At 39.7% G+C, this 14,829-nt stretch overlaps 1 pseudogene; it reads left to right on the forward strand.

The window, feature by feature from the left end:
* The first annotated feature begins 896 nt into the window (after positions 1-896).
* Positions 897-3,594, forward strand: LOC139186987 (olfactory receptor 5D13-like; annotated as a pseudogene).
* Positions 3,595-14,829: the final 11,235 nt, after the last annotated feature.

The raw sequence follows: 14,829 nt of genomic DNA on the forward strand, positions 1-14,829 counted from the left end.
AAGTGACAGTAACAGCCATATTTATAAATAATAGGGATATCAGATAAGATCAGATCAGTCGCTCAGTCGTGTCCGACTCTTTGCGACCCCATGAATCTCAGCACGCCAGGCCTCCCTGTCCATCACCAACTCCCGGAGTTCACCCAGACTCACGTCCATCAAGTCAGTGATGCCATCCAGCCATCTCATCCTCTGTCGTCCCCTTCTCCTCCTGCTCCCAATCCCTCCCAGCATCAGAGTCTTTTCCAATGAGTCAACTCTTCGCATGAGGTGGCCAAAGGACTGGAGTTTCAGCTTTAGCATCATTCCTTCCAAAGAAATCCCAGGGCCGATCTCCTTCAGAATGGACTGGTTGGATCTCCTTGCAGTCCAAGGGACTCTCAAGAGTCTTCTCCAACACCACAGTTCAAAAGCATCAATTCTTCGGTGCTCATAACCTACAGTAATTGAGTGATAAATATGCAAGTTTGTCTGTATACAGAGGGGATGAAACAATGAGTCATGTCTATAAAAGAAGGTGGCAAAATAAAGCAAACATCATAAGAAAGAATAAAATGGGGAAATAAATTATAAAGAAATAGGCATGTACTATATAACAGAGGTTGATAAATCCACCTTCACTAAGAAGGATGTATTAAGTGATAATGAGGTTGAACTTATAGATCCAAGCAGTTTTTGGAAAAGTCATACTGAATAATGTTAATGTTATACATTTGCTATTAACATTTATTTAGAATCTTAAAGTCACTGTTATATTAAACAATCATGGAAAATTATTCTCATAATCTTGCACAGAGCATTTTAAATTGAAGGAATGTGGCTGGAATAATAGTCATAATCAATCTTTGCAGTGCTGAGACCTTACAAAGTATTGTTACAGAGGGTCTGTTGTGGACATGGTCCTTGGGAGGTATCTTTCTTACAAGTTCATCAGGTGGGAATCAGAGAAAGCTATAGTGTGGTGAGAAAACCTAGAGGAAAATAAGGAAAGGTGCATCTTAAACCAAGTGTTCTAATGAAATTCTACAGTGTTTCCATTGTGTGGCTTCCAGAAGAAGGGATTTCTGCATTGTCTTCCCCAATGTGTCCACCAGTTGATAGATGTCCATGCTTGTTTTCACAAACATATCAGGTGTTTGAAATCATAACAATTATTCATAATTCTGATATATAAAAAGGTAAATATCTGTTCTACCATGTCTTACAGCATTTGAATTCATTATTGAAGTATCTAGTTCTAATCTAGTGATTTAAAATTTATGTTACTATTCTTATCTTACTATAGAGGAAAAGTTACTGATTATTGTGATCAGTAATAATCAAGAAATATTCTGCTGTCCCATTTGAAATAGGTGTTTTCCAGCCACTTTTCTTTGGAAGAACTAAAAACTTAATTCAAAATGGCAGAGTATATATTGGATCCATTCTGAAGCCTATAAGCTTTCTCCAGTACTTTCACAGTTCTTATTTTTGTCACCCAAACTCCAAAATCTGCTACAATGGAAAAAAATGAGTTTTCTGTTCAATATTGTTTCAACTATTATCACAAGAAGCATAGCTCATATTTTGTTTTGAAACTTCTGATGAATAATACAATTGGCTATGAAGAATACATTTAAACATTTTCAAAATTAATTCAAGATAAGTGAAAAAGTTTAGTATGTCTTATAGCATAGCTCCAGAATGGGTTGAGAATTTGGAATAACTAGGAATAAGAAAGGAATTGAAAGGAGATACAACAACCAAGAAAATATTATATTAACTGTTTTGCAGAGATGTTACCATTATACAAATTAGCATATAAGTTAATTGTCTCATAGCTCAGGAGGTGAGGCAGGTAAGAAACTGTGGAACCTAAAGACATGTTTTTCTCCAATACATGTAATTGGATTGTATATATCAGGTGTTTTCACACAGCTCAGAGTCACGCAAAGACAATGTCTCCTGAAAGCAGCTGATAATAATGAGTTTTATTATTTGAAATAAAGCAAGACCTAATCTGTTTTAGTTCTTTGTTTCTGAAGATCATACACAATGAAAATTATTACTGGCTGTATAATTGACATACAAGTGAACATTAGCATTTGAAATAAAGCAGAAGTATAGCATTTACAGAAACACTATAAACAGAGACCCAGTGAGCTTCGCAACACATTTTCTATTCTCTCCCTATTTCAAAGTTTAGTTTTTACTTTTCTGGATCAACATTGATACTTTGTCCACAGGAACCAAGCAAACCAGAGTGCTAAGGTCACTTTCATTCTCTTGGGCTTCTCAGAATATCCTCAGCTCCAGCTGCCCCAGTTCCTGGTCTTCCTGACCATCTACACAGTCACTCTGCTGGGGAACCTAGGCATGATCCTGATCATGAAGTCCAGTTCCAGGCTCCACACGCCCAGGTACTTCTTTCTCAGCCACTTATCCTTCGTTGATTCCTGTTACTCGACAGTAGTTACACCCAAGCTACTAGAAAACTTGGTTGTGGAAGACAGAACCATCTCCTTCACAGGATGCCTCATACAATTCTTTGTCTGCATATTTGTGGTGACAGAGACATTCCTGTTGGCAGTGACGGCATATGACCGATTCGTGGCCATTTGTAACCCTCTTCTCTATGCTGTTGTGATGTCCCAGAAGCTTTGTTCCTTGTGGTTGTCTGCATTATACTCTTGGAGTATAGCCTGTTCCTTAACATACACATATGTTTTATCAAGGTTATCCTTTTGTGGGACTAAGTTCATAAATAACTTTGTCTGTGAGCACGCAGCCATTGTTGCTGTTTCCTGCTCTGACACTGCATTAACCAGGAGATCATTTTAGTCTCTGCCACATTCAATGAAGTAAGCAGCCTGATGATTATTTGCACCTCCTAAGTTTTCATTTTTATCACTGTCTTAAGGACGCTTCCGACTGGGGGGCGCCACAAATTCTTCTCCACCTGTGCCTCTCACCTGACCACCATTACCATCTTCCACAGGACCATCCTTTTCCTCTGCTGCTGCTGCTAAGTCGCTTCAGTGGTGTCCGACTCTATGCGACCCCATAGACTGGACTATGCAGCCCACCAGGCTCCGCCGTCCCTGGGATTCTCCAGGCAAGAACACTGGAGTGAGTTGCCATTTCCTTCTCCAATACATGAAAGTGAAAAGTGAAAGTGAAGTCGCTCAGTCCTGTCTGACTCTTAGCGACCCCATGGACTGCAGCCCACCAGGCTCCTCCGTCCTTGAGATTTTCCAGGCAAGAGTACTGGAGTGGGGTGCCATTGCCTTCTCCATCCTTTTCCTCTATTGTGTTCCTAACTCCAGAAGTTCATCGCTCATGGTCAAGGTGGCCTCTGTCTTTTACACAGTGGTCATCCCCATGCTGAACCCAGTGATCTACAGCCTCAGGAACAAAGATGTGAAAAAGTCAGTGAAGAAATTAATCAACATTAAATTGTTCTGTGATAGGCCTGAGGCGGCGGCGGAGGCGGCGGCGGCAGCAGCACCGGCCGAGCGAGGGGCGGCGCGGGGGCGCGAGCCGAGCCGCGGCCGCCGGCGCAGGACCGAGCGGCGGCGCCCGGGCCGCCGGGGATGGGTTTTTAAGAAAAAATAAATAAATAAATAAATTGTTCTGTGATAAAATGCAAAGCTAGAAAGATTTTTGAGAGTAAGAGTTTCTCAATAGCAAATAGAATCATGAACCTATTTTAACCTTGCAATTGACAGGCCAATTTCTGTTCACTCTTTTATTTTATTAAAGTAACTTTAAAATTACAAATAAAAATAGAAATAAAAGACTACTTCAACTAAAAGTTTGATACAAACATTGAATTGTAATTTTTTGTGTGTATAATATCTGACCTTGTATTTGTCCTGGTTAAATTTCAGTTTAATTCAAGTCATGTGAACTGCAGGACTTTTAAAAGGATCTGAAGAGTTAATGCCTACAGTAAGGAAGTTTACGTCTTAATGTAAAAGTAGTACATTGAGAGCTGCTCAGCGTAAAACTCCAAGTATCTTAAGACTTTATTAATTCCATAAGAAACACTTTGGCTTTGGAAGATTCCCAGGCAAAGACAAATTTGAAATATATCTAACTTAAATAGTTCATAATACTGTATAGTTTAAATATAATTGCTAATATAACCAGATATAAATTATTCTCTATGTGGTAGTGCAAGAAAATGATACAAATGTTGGAGATATAGTGTATACCTATCACTTAAGTTTTTCCATGTACATCATTGTGGTTGTACATTTTAAAATGTATTTATCTATCTCTTTTACTAGAAATTTTACTTAGGTAATTTTTGATTCAATTTAAGTTACAGTATCTTTAAACCAGTTCTCCCATGATAGTATAACAACCAACAAATTAATTATGACTTAGTGTACAGATTTCAGTAAAGCATTGGCTATTTATTCATGAAAAAAGAAACATTTATGAACTCCAGTAGGTTGCAACAGCAGCTATTTTTGAAATAGTGACTTTACTGAGGCAGCTCTGCTGATATGAGGCAGGTCACTTGAGCTTCAGGGCTGAGCTAATGGACCAACTAATCTTCACTCTACAGACCTGTATGTAAATCATCCTCCTTGGACCATTCTTACGTTGGAAGCAATGAAGTCCCTGTTTGGGTCTCATCTATGTTTGGGTCAAAGTAAATAAAAAAAAAAAAAAAAGGTTAAACTCAAAGGCAAGGTTTGAAAATTTTTGCTTCTTGTAGAGCTGTTATGTTTTAGGTCAGGGGTATAGGGTGACATGAAGAAGTTGGCTCTGTATTTGTGCATGTGTGATGCGTGCCTTCTCAGTCAGGTCCGACATTGTGATGCCATAGACTGTAACCCCTCACGCTCCTCTGTTCATGGAATTTTCCAGGCAAGAATACTGGAGTGGGTCACCATTTCCTCCTCTAGGGGAACTTCCCAATACAGGAATTTAATCCAGGCCTCTCAGGATTGAACGAGAGTCTCTGGCATCTCCTTTTTGGCAGGCAGATTCTTTACCACTAGCGCCACCTGGAGAGCCCTGGCTCAATATTCACCAAAGATTAATTAAAACATTTACCTCATCAAAGATATTCTTTCTTGATAATTCCAGGTAATTCTATAGCAAATAGCAGAGAATCCATGACTATGACTGGTTTTACCAAAGGTTTTAATAATTGATGGGTCATTGGATTGCTTTAAGGAAATGACTGAGATTAAACATAAATAAGTCTTGCCTTTCCTATTTGTGTCTTACTAACGGGCTTCCCTAGCTTCCCTGGTGGCTCAGACTGTTAAGTGTCTGACCGCAATGCGGGAGACGTGGGTTCGATCCCTGGGTCAGGAAGATCCCCTGGAGAAGAAAATGGCAACCCACTCCAGTATTCTTGCCTGGAGAATCCCATGGACGGAGGAGCCTGGTGGGCTACAGTCCATGGGGTCGCAAAGAGTCGGACACGACTGAGCAACTTCACTCACTTCACTCAACGGGCTTCCCTGGTGGCTCAGACGGTAAAGTGTCTGACTCCACTGCGGGAGCCCCGGGTTCAATCCCTGAGTCGGGAATATCCCCTGCAGGAAGAAATGGCAACCCACTCCAGTACTCTTGCCTGGAGAATTCTATGGACAGAGGAGCCTGGTGGGCTACAGTCCATGGGTCGCAAAGAGTCGGACACGACTGAGCGACTTCACTTCAATCATGATTAAGGTTTATAAGCAGAAAGTAGGGAGGGGCTATGTGTTGTAGTTATAATTCAACAAATTAAATATTACCTTTCCTTCCATGATTTAGAGCTTTCTATGAAAATTAAATATTTACCATAATGCTTTACACTAAATCATATGTCTTTTATTGTTTAGGAATATGCAGCAAAATTCCCGACCCTCTTTACGCATGGCAATAGAGATAGGAATTTAACTTTTGTTTGTCATCCAAGGGTCATAACCAAATGTTCCTATCCAGTACAGGGAGCCCAGTCTGGTGGTCTCTGATTACTGGGAGGAATGGAATGAGGAGAGGGGAGGGAGCCTAGGAAGGGAGGGGATGCATGTATAATCATGGCTGATTAGCATTGTTGTATGGCAGAAACCAACACAGCATTGCAAAAATTAAAAAAAAAAAAAAAATCAGAAACAAAAATAGTGTGCTGTGTATCTGTGTGTAGTTTAATAAAGATCTGTTACTAACACAAAAATGATTTAGAAAATTTGAGAATGCATCATGTAATGTCTGACATATTCAGTAATGTTTTAAGATAACAATTAAAATATACTGTTTTAAATAGCAAATTTGAAGTTATGTAACTTGTAATTGGGTTCTCATTAGATTTTTATATTAAGTAGAAAAGAAAACAAAAGAGAAAAGGATCAAATAGTTGCAAAATCCTTTTAGTATAGATTATTTTTGCTTGGTAAATGCTCTTGAATAGGCAGTTTATTTATATAAATGCAATGCAAACTCTTTTCCAAAAATTCTTAGGTTGCACTTTCAATCTAAAAGTAAACATTTTAACTACGAAGCTCAATGCATTGATATGTTAGATAACATAGGTTAGTTCACTAATGGTTATATTAAGTAACATTTATGAACTACTGTTTCTATAGATGGATTTATATGCTACTTATCTTTAACACTTTTGGATGTAGCAAGTATAAATATAACTTTTCTTCCTTGAAAGACTATGACTAAACGGTTGCTGAGGATACATACAATACTGCTAAGAACTGTACAGTTCAATGTTCACTTCTTTCTGGAGCAATAATTACAAAACCTGGATCTGGCGCATGATGTATACATGCCAATATTAATATGTTGACTAACTAAAGAAGGCAACAGCCAATACACTGATTGACATTGGGCACGTATCTTACTATATTATTCTATTACAAGACATTTTCCTTACATAACTAAAGTCAAAGTGTGTTAGTTGCTCAGTCATGTCCAACAGTTTGTGAGCCCATAGACTGTAACCTGGGCTTCCTTTGTTGGCCTGGTGGCAAAGAACCTGCCTGCTACACAGAGGACACAGGAGACCTGGGTTCGATCCCTGGGTGGAGAAGATCCCCTGGAGGAGGACATGGCAACCCATTCCAGTCTTCTTGCCTGGAGAATCCCATGGACAAAGGAGCCTGGTGGGCTACAGTCCACAGGTACAGCAGAGTCATACACAACTGAAGTGACTGAGCATGCATGCATGGACTGTAGCCTGCCAGGCTCCTCTGTCCACGGGATTCTCCAGGCAAGTACACTGGAGTGGGTAGCCATTCTCTTCTCCAGGTGACCTTTCCCCATCCAGGGGTCAAACCCACATCTCCTGCATTTAAGGTAAATTCTTTACCTTCTGAGCCACCAGGGAAGCCCTTACATAAGGGAAATTCAGAATCAAAAAATGTAAAAAGTTTAAAAATATAAAATCTACTAGATTTATTAAGATTATTAAAAGATCTTTTGATTCACATTTATGAAAAGATAGTTTCATAATCTGTGACACCTATCTGCATTCTTGCATATTCTACTAACATAGCATCTCCAATCCTAAACATGGTACTCCTCCAATGTGATCATTACTGTGCAATATCTTGATTCATTTTTTTTCTTTTCATTTTTTAAATCAATTCTTCAATTCTTTAAAAGAAGTATTTTCCTATTATAATGTTCTAGTGAGGTTTATGTTTTCCCAAAGAAATTCAAGCAAGAAGTGGTAATTTGGGGGAAGACTTTCAAAGATGAGTATTTGGACAACATCTTTAGCCTTAAACATAGACCAAGCATCATGTGAATAGAAAATTGGATTCCAATAATCAATGGTCTGTAGTAGTAATATGGTTTATAAATTATCCTTTGTGGATGACTGTAACAGAGTGTTCACCGAAACAAATGTCTTGAAAAATTGGGTGTCAAGTGGGCCTTAGAAAGCGTCACTACAAACAAAGCTAGTGGAAATGATGGAATTCCAGTTGAGCTATTCCAAATCCTGAAAGATGATGCTGTGAAAGTGCTGCACTCAATATGCCAGCAAATTTGGAAAACTCAGCAGTGGCCACAGGACTGGAAAAGGTCAGTTTTCATTCCAATCCCAAAGAAAGGCAATGCCAAAGAATGCTCAAACTACCGCACAATTGCACTCATCTCACATGCTAGTAAAGTAATGCTCAAAATTCCCCAAGCCAGGCTTCAGCAATACGTGAACTGTGAACTTCCTGATGTTCAAGCTGGTTTTAGAAAGGGCGGAGGAACCAGAGATCAAATTGCTAACATCCGCTGGATCATGGAAAAAAGCAAGAGAATTCCAGAAAAACATCTATTTCTGCTTTATTGACTATGCCAAAGCCTTTGACTGCATGGATCACAATAAACTGTGGACAATCCTGAAAGAGATGGGAATACCAGACCACCTGACCTGCCTCTTGAGAAATCTGTTTGCAGGTCAGGAAGCAACAATTAGAACTGAACATGGAACAACAGACTTGTTCCAAATAGGAAAAGGAGTACGTCAAGGCTGTATACTGTCACCCTGCTTATTTAACTTCTATGCAGAGTACATCATGAGAAACTCTGGACTGGAAGAAACACAAGCTGGAATCAAGATTGCCAGGAGAAATATCAGTAACCTCAGATATGCAGATGACACCACCCTTATGGCAGAAAGTGAAGAGGAACTCAAAAGCCTCTTGATGAAAGTGAAAGTGGAGAGTGAAAAAGTTGGCTTAAAGCTCAACATTAAGAAAACGAAGATCATGGCATCCGGTCCCATCACTTCATGGGAAATAGATAGAGAAACAGTGGAAACAGTGTCAGACTTTATTTGGGGGGCTCCAAAATCACTGCAGATGGTGACTGCATCCATGAAATTAAAAGATTCTTACTCCTTGGAAGGAAAGTTATGACCAACCTAGATAGCATATTGAAAAGCAGAGACATTACTTTGCCAACAAAGGTCTGTCTAGTCAAGGCTATGGTTTTTCCTGTGGTCATGTATGGATGTGAGAGTTGGACTGTGAAGAAGGCTGAGCACCAAAGAATTGATGCTTTTGAGCTGTGGTATTGGAGAAGACTCTTGAGAGTCCGTTGGACTGCAAGGAGATCCAACCAGTCCATTCTGAAGGAGATCAGCCCTGGGATTTCTTTGGAGGGAATGATGCTGAAGCTGAAACTCTAGTACTTTGGCCACCTCATGAGAAGAGTTGACTCATTGGAAAAGATTCTGATGCTGGGAGGGATTGGGAGCAGGAGGAGAAGGGGACGACAGAGCATGAGATGGCTGGATGGCATCACTGACTCGATGGACGTGAGTCTGGGTGAACTCCGGGAGTTGATGATGGACAGGGAGGCCTGGCATGCTGCAATTCATGGGGTCACAAAGAGTCGAACATGACTGAGCAACTGAACTGAACTGAACTGATGAAGAATACTGTCATGAAAGTTGTGGTGATCACAGGAAATGGGAGAAAATGAGATATGGGTTCTTTTGATTGTCCTGGGGAGCTTGCAGAAGGAAGTGACAAAATTCTGGGCATCAACACTTTGGCAAATATTACTTTGAAAGAAGTTGAAATATCTTACAGTAGCCCTAAAAGAATCTTCATTTTTATTAAGCCACTAGGAAAGTTCCCTAAATTTCTCAGTGGGAAAACTGTGTGTCAGGGACTATATAGTCCTCAACATCATAAAATAATTTTCTTTATCACATGATCTGTGGCATTCTTCAATATTGTTGGCATTCCAGTCTATTTTGATATTTTCCCCAGTTGCTTGTTGGTGTCTGTTAAGATACAGTCTGATTTTGTATCAGACAAATGAAACACTTCTCCCTTTGAAAAACTTTTTTCAACAATCTGTCTTTAATAAATTAACAACTTATTTTAATATCTCTCTGGCTTAGACTCTTGAACCTCAACATTTCTCCTGACAAATATTGTCCTGTAGTTTAACTTGTCTTTCTTCTGATTTTTATTTTGTTTTTTTTTCTCACTGTACTTGTTGTAGTTGTTTAAAAAATAACAAATTCTGTAAATAAAACTATTTAGTCATTTATTCTTTAAATGAGTATTTGGCACTTACCACTTTCACAAATCTTTAAATCTGAAATAATTGTTTTTTTAACAAAAAAGATGCCATATCACAAATAATTAAGACATCCATTTTTTAAAATGTATTTACATAACACAATCCCAACCTCTCTGTGGGAGCATGCACAATCAGGGCTTCTCTACCTAGAAGCACTGTCAAAGCTTATGAAATTAAGTCTTCAAGCTTTAACTAAACTACATATTGGAGGATAAAAACACTGTTTCGATCCCTGGTCTGGGAAGATCCCACATGTCACGTGGCAACTAAGCCTGTGTATCATGACTACCGAGCCTGTGTTCTGGAGCCATGAGCCAAAAATAAATAAATAAATTTTTTTTTAAAAGAAACAAGTTAATATCATATACACAGTTCTTGCTTTAACTAAAACTAGCATGCAATTCTGAACAAAATTTGGAAGAAAGGAATTTAGAATTACAAAGTAATACTCTATAGAATTAATAAACTTGTTGCACTAATTATCTTTGGTCTACATGGACTTCAACTATCTTTATCATTTATATTTGATTTACTGATAAAAGCATACTAAGAAATCTGTAAAATAGCAAAAAAGTAAAATACCAAAAACCTTCTATTTCAAGTGATTCTCTTTTAAAATGCTCCTTTGATTGGATTTATAAGTATATTTGTTGATTCCATCCCTGACAAAGCTTCAGTTGAAATATCAGGCCAACTGCATTGATGTGGTGACAACAGATGCTCAAACAAGTAAGCAGATATTTTCTTTATTTCTTAGCCCTATATTAAAAATAGCTTACACTTATAAATGGGAACCTCAATTAGCTGCTGAGTTATAGGTTGCCCATTTGGCTAAATCTTCCCAAATTAGCTGCACCAGAATTGTCAATCCCTTTGAATAATTTGTGTAATCTTTGTTTTCCAACACCCCTACATATGTGTATATCATTTCCGACACAGGAAACTGTGTGTGTGTGTGTGTGTGTGTGTGTGTGTTCAGTTGTGTCTGACTTTTTGAGACCCCCCTAGACTGTAGCCCTCCAGGCTCCTCTGTCCATTGAATTGTCCAGGCAAGAATACTGGAGTGGTTGCAATTTCTTCCTCCAAATAAACTATGTAGTATCATCTTATTGGGTCAATATTTTATATGGCCTTTTTTTTTCTTTCTTGATATGTGACATAAAGGAGTAGGTGCAGCGATCACATGGATGAATTAAAAATATTAGTGCTATGACCTCTGTGACTGTAGTACAGAAATATAGCTGGATCTCTGGGAAACAGTAGAAACAGTGTCAGATTTATTTGGGGGGGCTCCAAAATCACTGCAGATGGTGACTGCAGCCATGAAATTAAAAGACACTTACTCCTGGTAAGGAAAGTTATGGCCAACCTAGATAGCATATTGAAAAGCAGAGACATTACTTTGCCAACAAAGGTCCGTCTAGTCAAGGCTATGGTTTTTCCAGTGGTCATGTATGGATGTGAGAGTTGGACTGTGAAGAAAGCCGAAGAAGTGATGCTTTTGAACTGTGGTGTTGGAGAAGACTCTTGAGAGTCCCTTGGATTGCAAGGAGATCCAACCAGCCCATTCTAAAGGAGATCAGCCCTGGGATTTCTTTGGAAGGAATGATGCTAAAGCTGAAACTCCAGTACTTTGGCCAACTAATGCGAAGAGTTGACTCACTGGAAAAGACTCTGATGCTGGGAGGGATTGGGGGTAGGAGGAGAAGGGGACAACAGAGGATGAGATGGCTGCATGGCACCACCGACTCGATGGACATGAGTTTGAGTGAACTCTGGGAATTGGTGATGGACAGTGTTGGGGTTTTTCTCCCCGGGACTTGGAAGCGACGAACCTGAAAGAAGGACACTTGGACAGTCTCTTGCAAGGACTGACAAGTTTATTTCTGCAGTCAAGCTTTTTTATAGAAGCAGGAACAAAGAGCTCAAAGTATGCGGCCAGCAGAGCGCATACGGAGTTAACACATTATCAGTAGAAACATTTCAAGGACAGCGCGCTCTGAATCACTCATGGGCTTCTCCCACAACCCGCTCTCACAAGTAACATCCCTATTTATTATTAACTCTTGGCGCCGAGCATAACCAAAGGCAGGAGATGTCTTTCTATCCGTAGTGCAAAGCCGCGTACTTCTGGCCCTTTCGCCATTTTCCCAAGGACTTTCTCCTTTTACGGCTATTTTGCACTACGCTTCCCAACATATCCTCCTTTTGTTTTTAAATTAAGCACGGCAGCGGCTAGTTGGACTCCATTGTGGGAGGCACGGAGTCTTGAGTAGAGACTTCTGTATCCTATAATCAAGGACAAAAAGAGCAGGGTGATTAATACATATATGAAAATATTGCTTCCTGAAAGCCAAGCTCTAGGGTCTAGAGACAATAGGGTTTTGGTTAAAGTATCATAGAATTGAGTACTATACAATTCCCTAGGTACCCTAACTTGAAAATTAGCAACTTGTTGTTTCAACAAATTGATGTCTAAACTTGAGTTACTTGTGAGATCCTGCAAATGCGCCTTAATCTTATTCCAGGGATATTAAGTGCTATTATAGGGCATGTTAGTCAGACAAAAAGAAGTAAAATTCCAGTGACAGCGTATACGTGTTCAGAAAGCCAGTTGCTGCATTTGATCTCCTAAGCAGATAACTGCAGTTTGTAACTCATTAGTGTTTGTAATTGCTGATCTATTTGAGCTTGTCGAGTCCATAGATCATGAGAGTCTTTGTGCCAAGCAGTGATAAAATCATGCTTTCTATAGAATTATGTAAAGCCATACCAGACAAAGTTCCTACAGTCACAATGGAGATAAGGCTTAAGATGCCTGCAATAATCCACCCAAGGATGTGCTTAGATCGCCTAAACCCAGTTTTCAACAGTACAGAAAGAAATACAGAATCAGTCCAAGGCTCAGTTAAGTTTACGGGAAGCCATAACTCGGATCTTTGTTTAACTAGCACAATGCTAGCATTGTGATATGAAATGGTGTGATTAAGGCAGGTATACAATGCACATGCAGTACAATTGACAATCTTGGCTGATAAGTCAATATCAAAATGCCCTACAATAAACAAGTACGGAAGGTGAACACATGGTTGAATATAGCCAGTATTATTATATAGGAAGGTGTAATTAGAAGGACGAAACACACCCATAGTCCCATAAACACTAGCGAAGTGCTCTAAGGCTGCTGGAATTTTCCAAATGTGCCATTGTTCTGGCCCCACAATGGGGACGACAATCCTGGGTCGTGAGGGTGATAAGCCCCCATTATACCAATTCAGCAATATGTCCTTATCAGTCCAGAAACTTGTCTTGGATTTATGAAAGCCTCCAATGCTTGATCTATTAAACCAGGAGCAATTATGATGTTCCTCCTGCTCTTCAGAACAGTTTACAAACAAACCATGAGGTCCCCAGTCAACAAATATAAATGTATGATTGGTATGATTTTGCTGAATTATAGAAACTTTCCCAAATTGGCCTCGACAGTCAGACCAATGTAACGGTTGTATCTCCTGTGTTCTTCTCCAAGATACAGTATGACATGTAGGTTCCTCTGGTTGAAAAAGCGAGTTTGAATAGTTGGCTATCTGGCCTGGATAATGTCGCTCGGAACCATTAAGTAAGAAAGATGCCACGGCAAACATTCCCAGACGTGAAGCAGTCCCATTGTTGGCAGAGTATGCCCACCACTGTGGGAAGATAGTCATGCAAAGGGGATGAGAACCGAAACAGATAGGCAAGGTTTTGAATCCCAAGGAAACATTGATTGGCTTTCCCTCATCTTCTTCATGGATTGGTCGCTTTGTGGACCAGAGACTTGGAAAATGCATGCTGTCGTTAGTAAAGATCATAGGGGCTTTATCTACCTAATCCACTATGGAGAGAAGTGGTGGGTTGGGTATGTATGCCCAATAAACACACTCTGCACTTACCCCAGAGGAACAGGAAAGAACAGCTAACATTGCCAGAAACAGCTTATCTGGAGTCATAGGAGTTCCAGCACTCTTCAATGTCTGCTCAGCCTGACGAGTCATGTTTTTTCACTTGAACCCATGTCGAGTAAGGATTTAGACGATGGTGTTTCCTCATTGGCTCCTCCAGGGCCATTGACGAGACCCTTTGTGTCAACTTCGTCCCTTCCCGAGTGAGTCCGGTTTTGGGGTCCTTCTCGGTAGTGGACATGGCAAAGGGGAACCCTGATTTCCTCTCCATCTGCAATGACAAGACCATAACCCTTGCCTAGGAGTCGTAAGATTCCTGGCAGCCACTGATTAAATTGTTTATACCATATTGGTGTATTGATTTCTAATTTGCTGTTTTTGTCTTCTGCAAAATGTCTATCTGCACGAGTGTCAGAATTATTTTTTGTTAAATTTAAAAAATTCAGGGAATAAAGAGTTAAAGATAATAGTAATTGAGGGTTCATAGGATAAGAAGTGTATCTCCTCTTCCATATTCCCCCTTTCTGTTTTAGTAAATGAGTTTTTAGGATGCGGTGGGCTCTTTCGATAATGGCTTGCCCCTGAGGATTATAGGGTATTCCTGTAATGTGTGTGACGTTCCATTCTGATAAAAATGAACGAAACGAATGTGAGGCGAATGCAGGTCCATTGTCTGTTTTCAAGACAGAAGGAATCCCCATAACGGGGAAGGTGAGTAAGAGTGCAGAAATGGTGTGTTTGTTGGATTCTGAAGAGACAGGTACTGCCCAGATAAAGCCTGAAAATGTATCAAGTGAGACAAAAAGCAAAGAAAACTTCTTAAGGAGTAGTGAGTGAAATCAGATTGCTAAAG

This window comes from Bos indicus, chromosome 14, assembly GCF_029378745.1.
Source record: "Bos indicus isolate NIAB-ARS_2022 breed Sahiwal x Tharparkar chromosome 14, NIAB-ARS_B.indTharparkar_mat_pri_1.0, whole genome shotgun sequence".
Taxonomy (NCBI): domain Eukaryota; kingdom Metazoa; phylum Chordata; class Mammalia; order Artiodactyla; family Bovidae; genus Bos; species Bos indicus.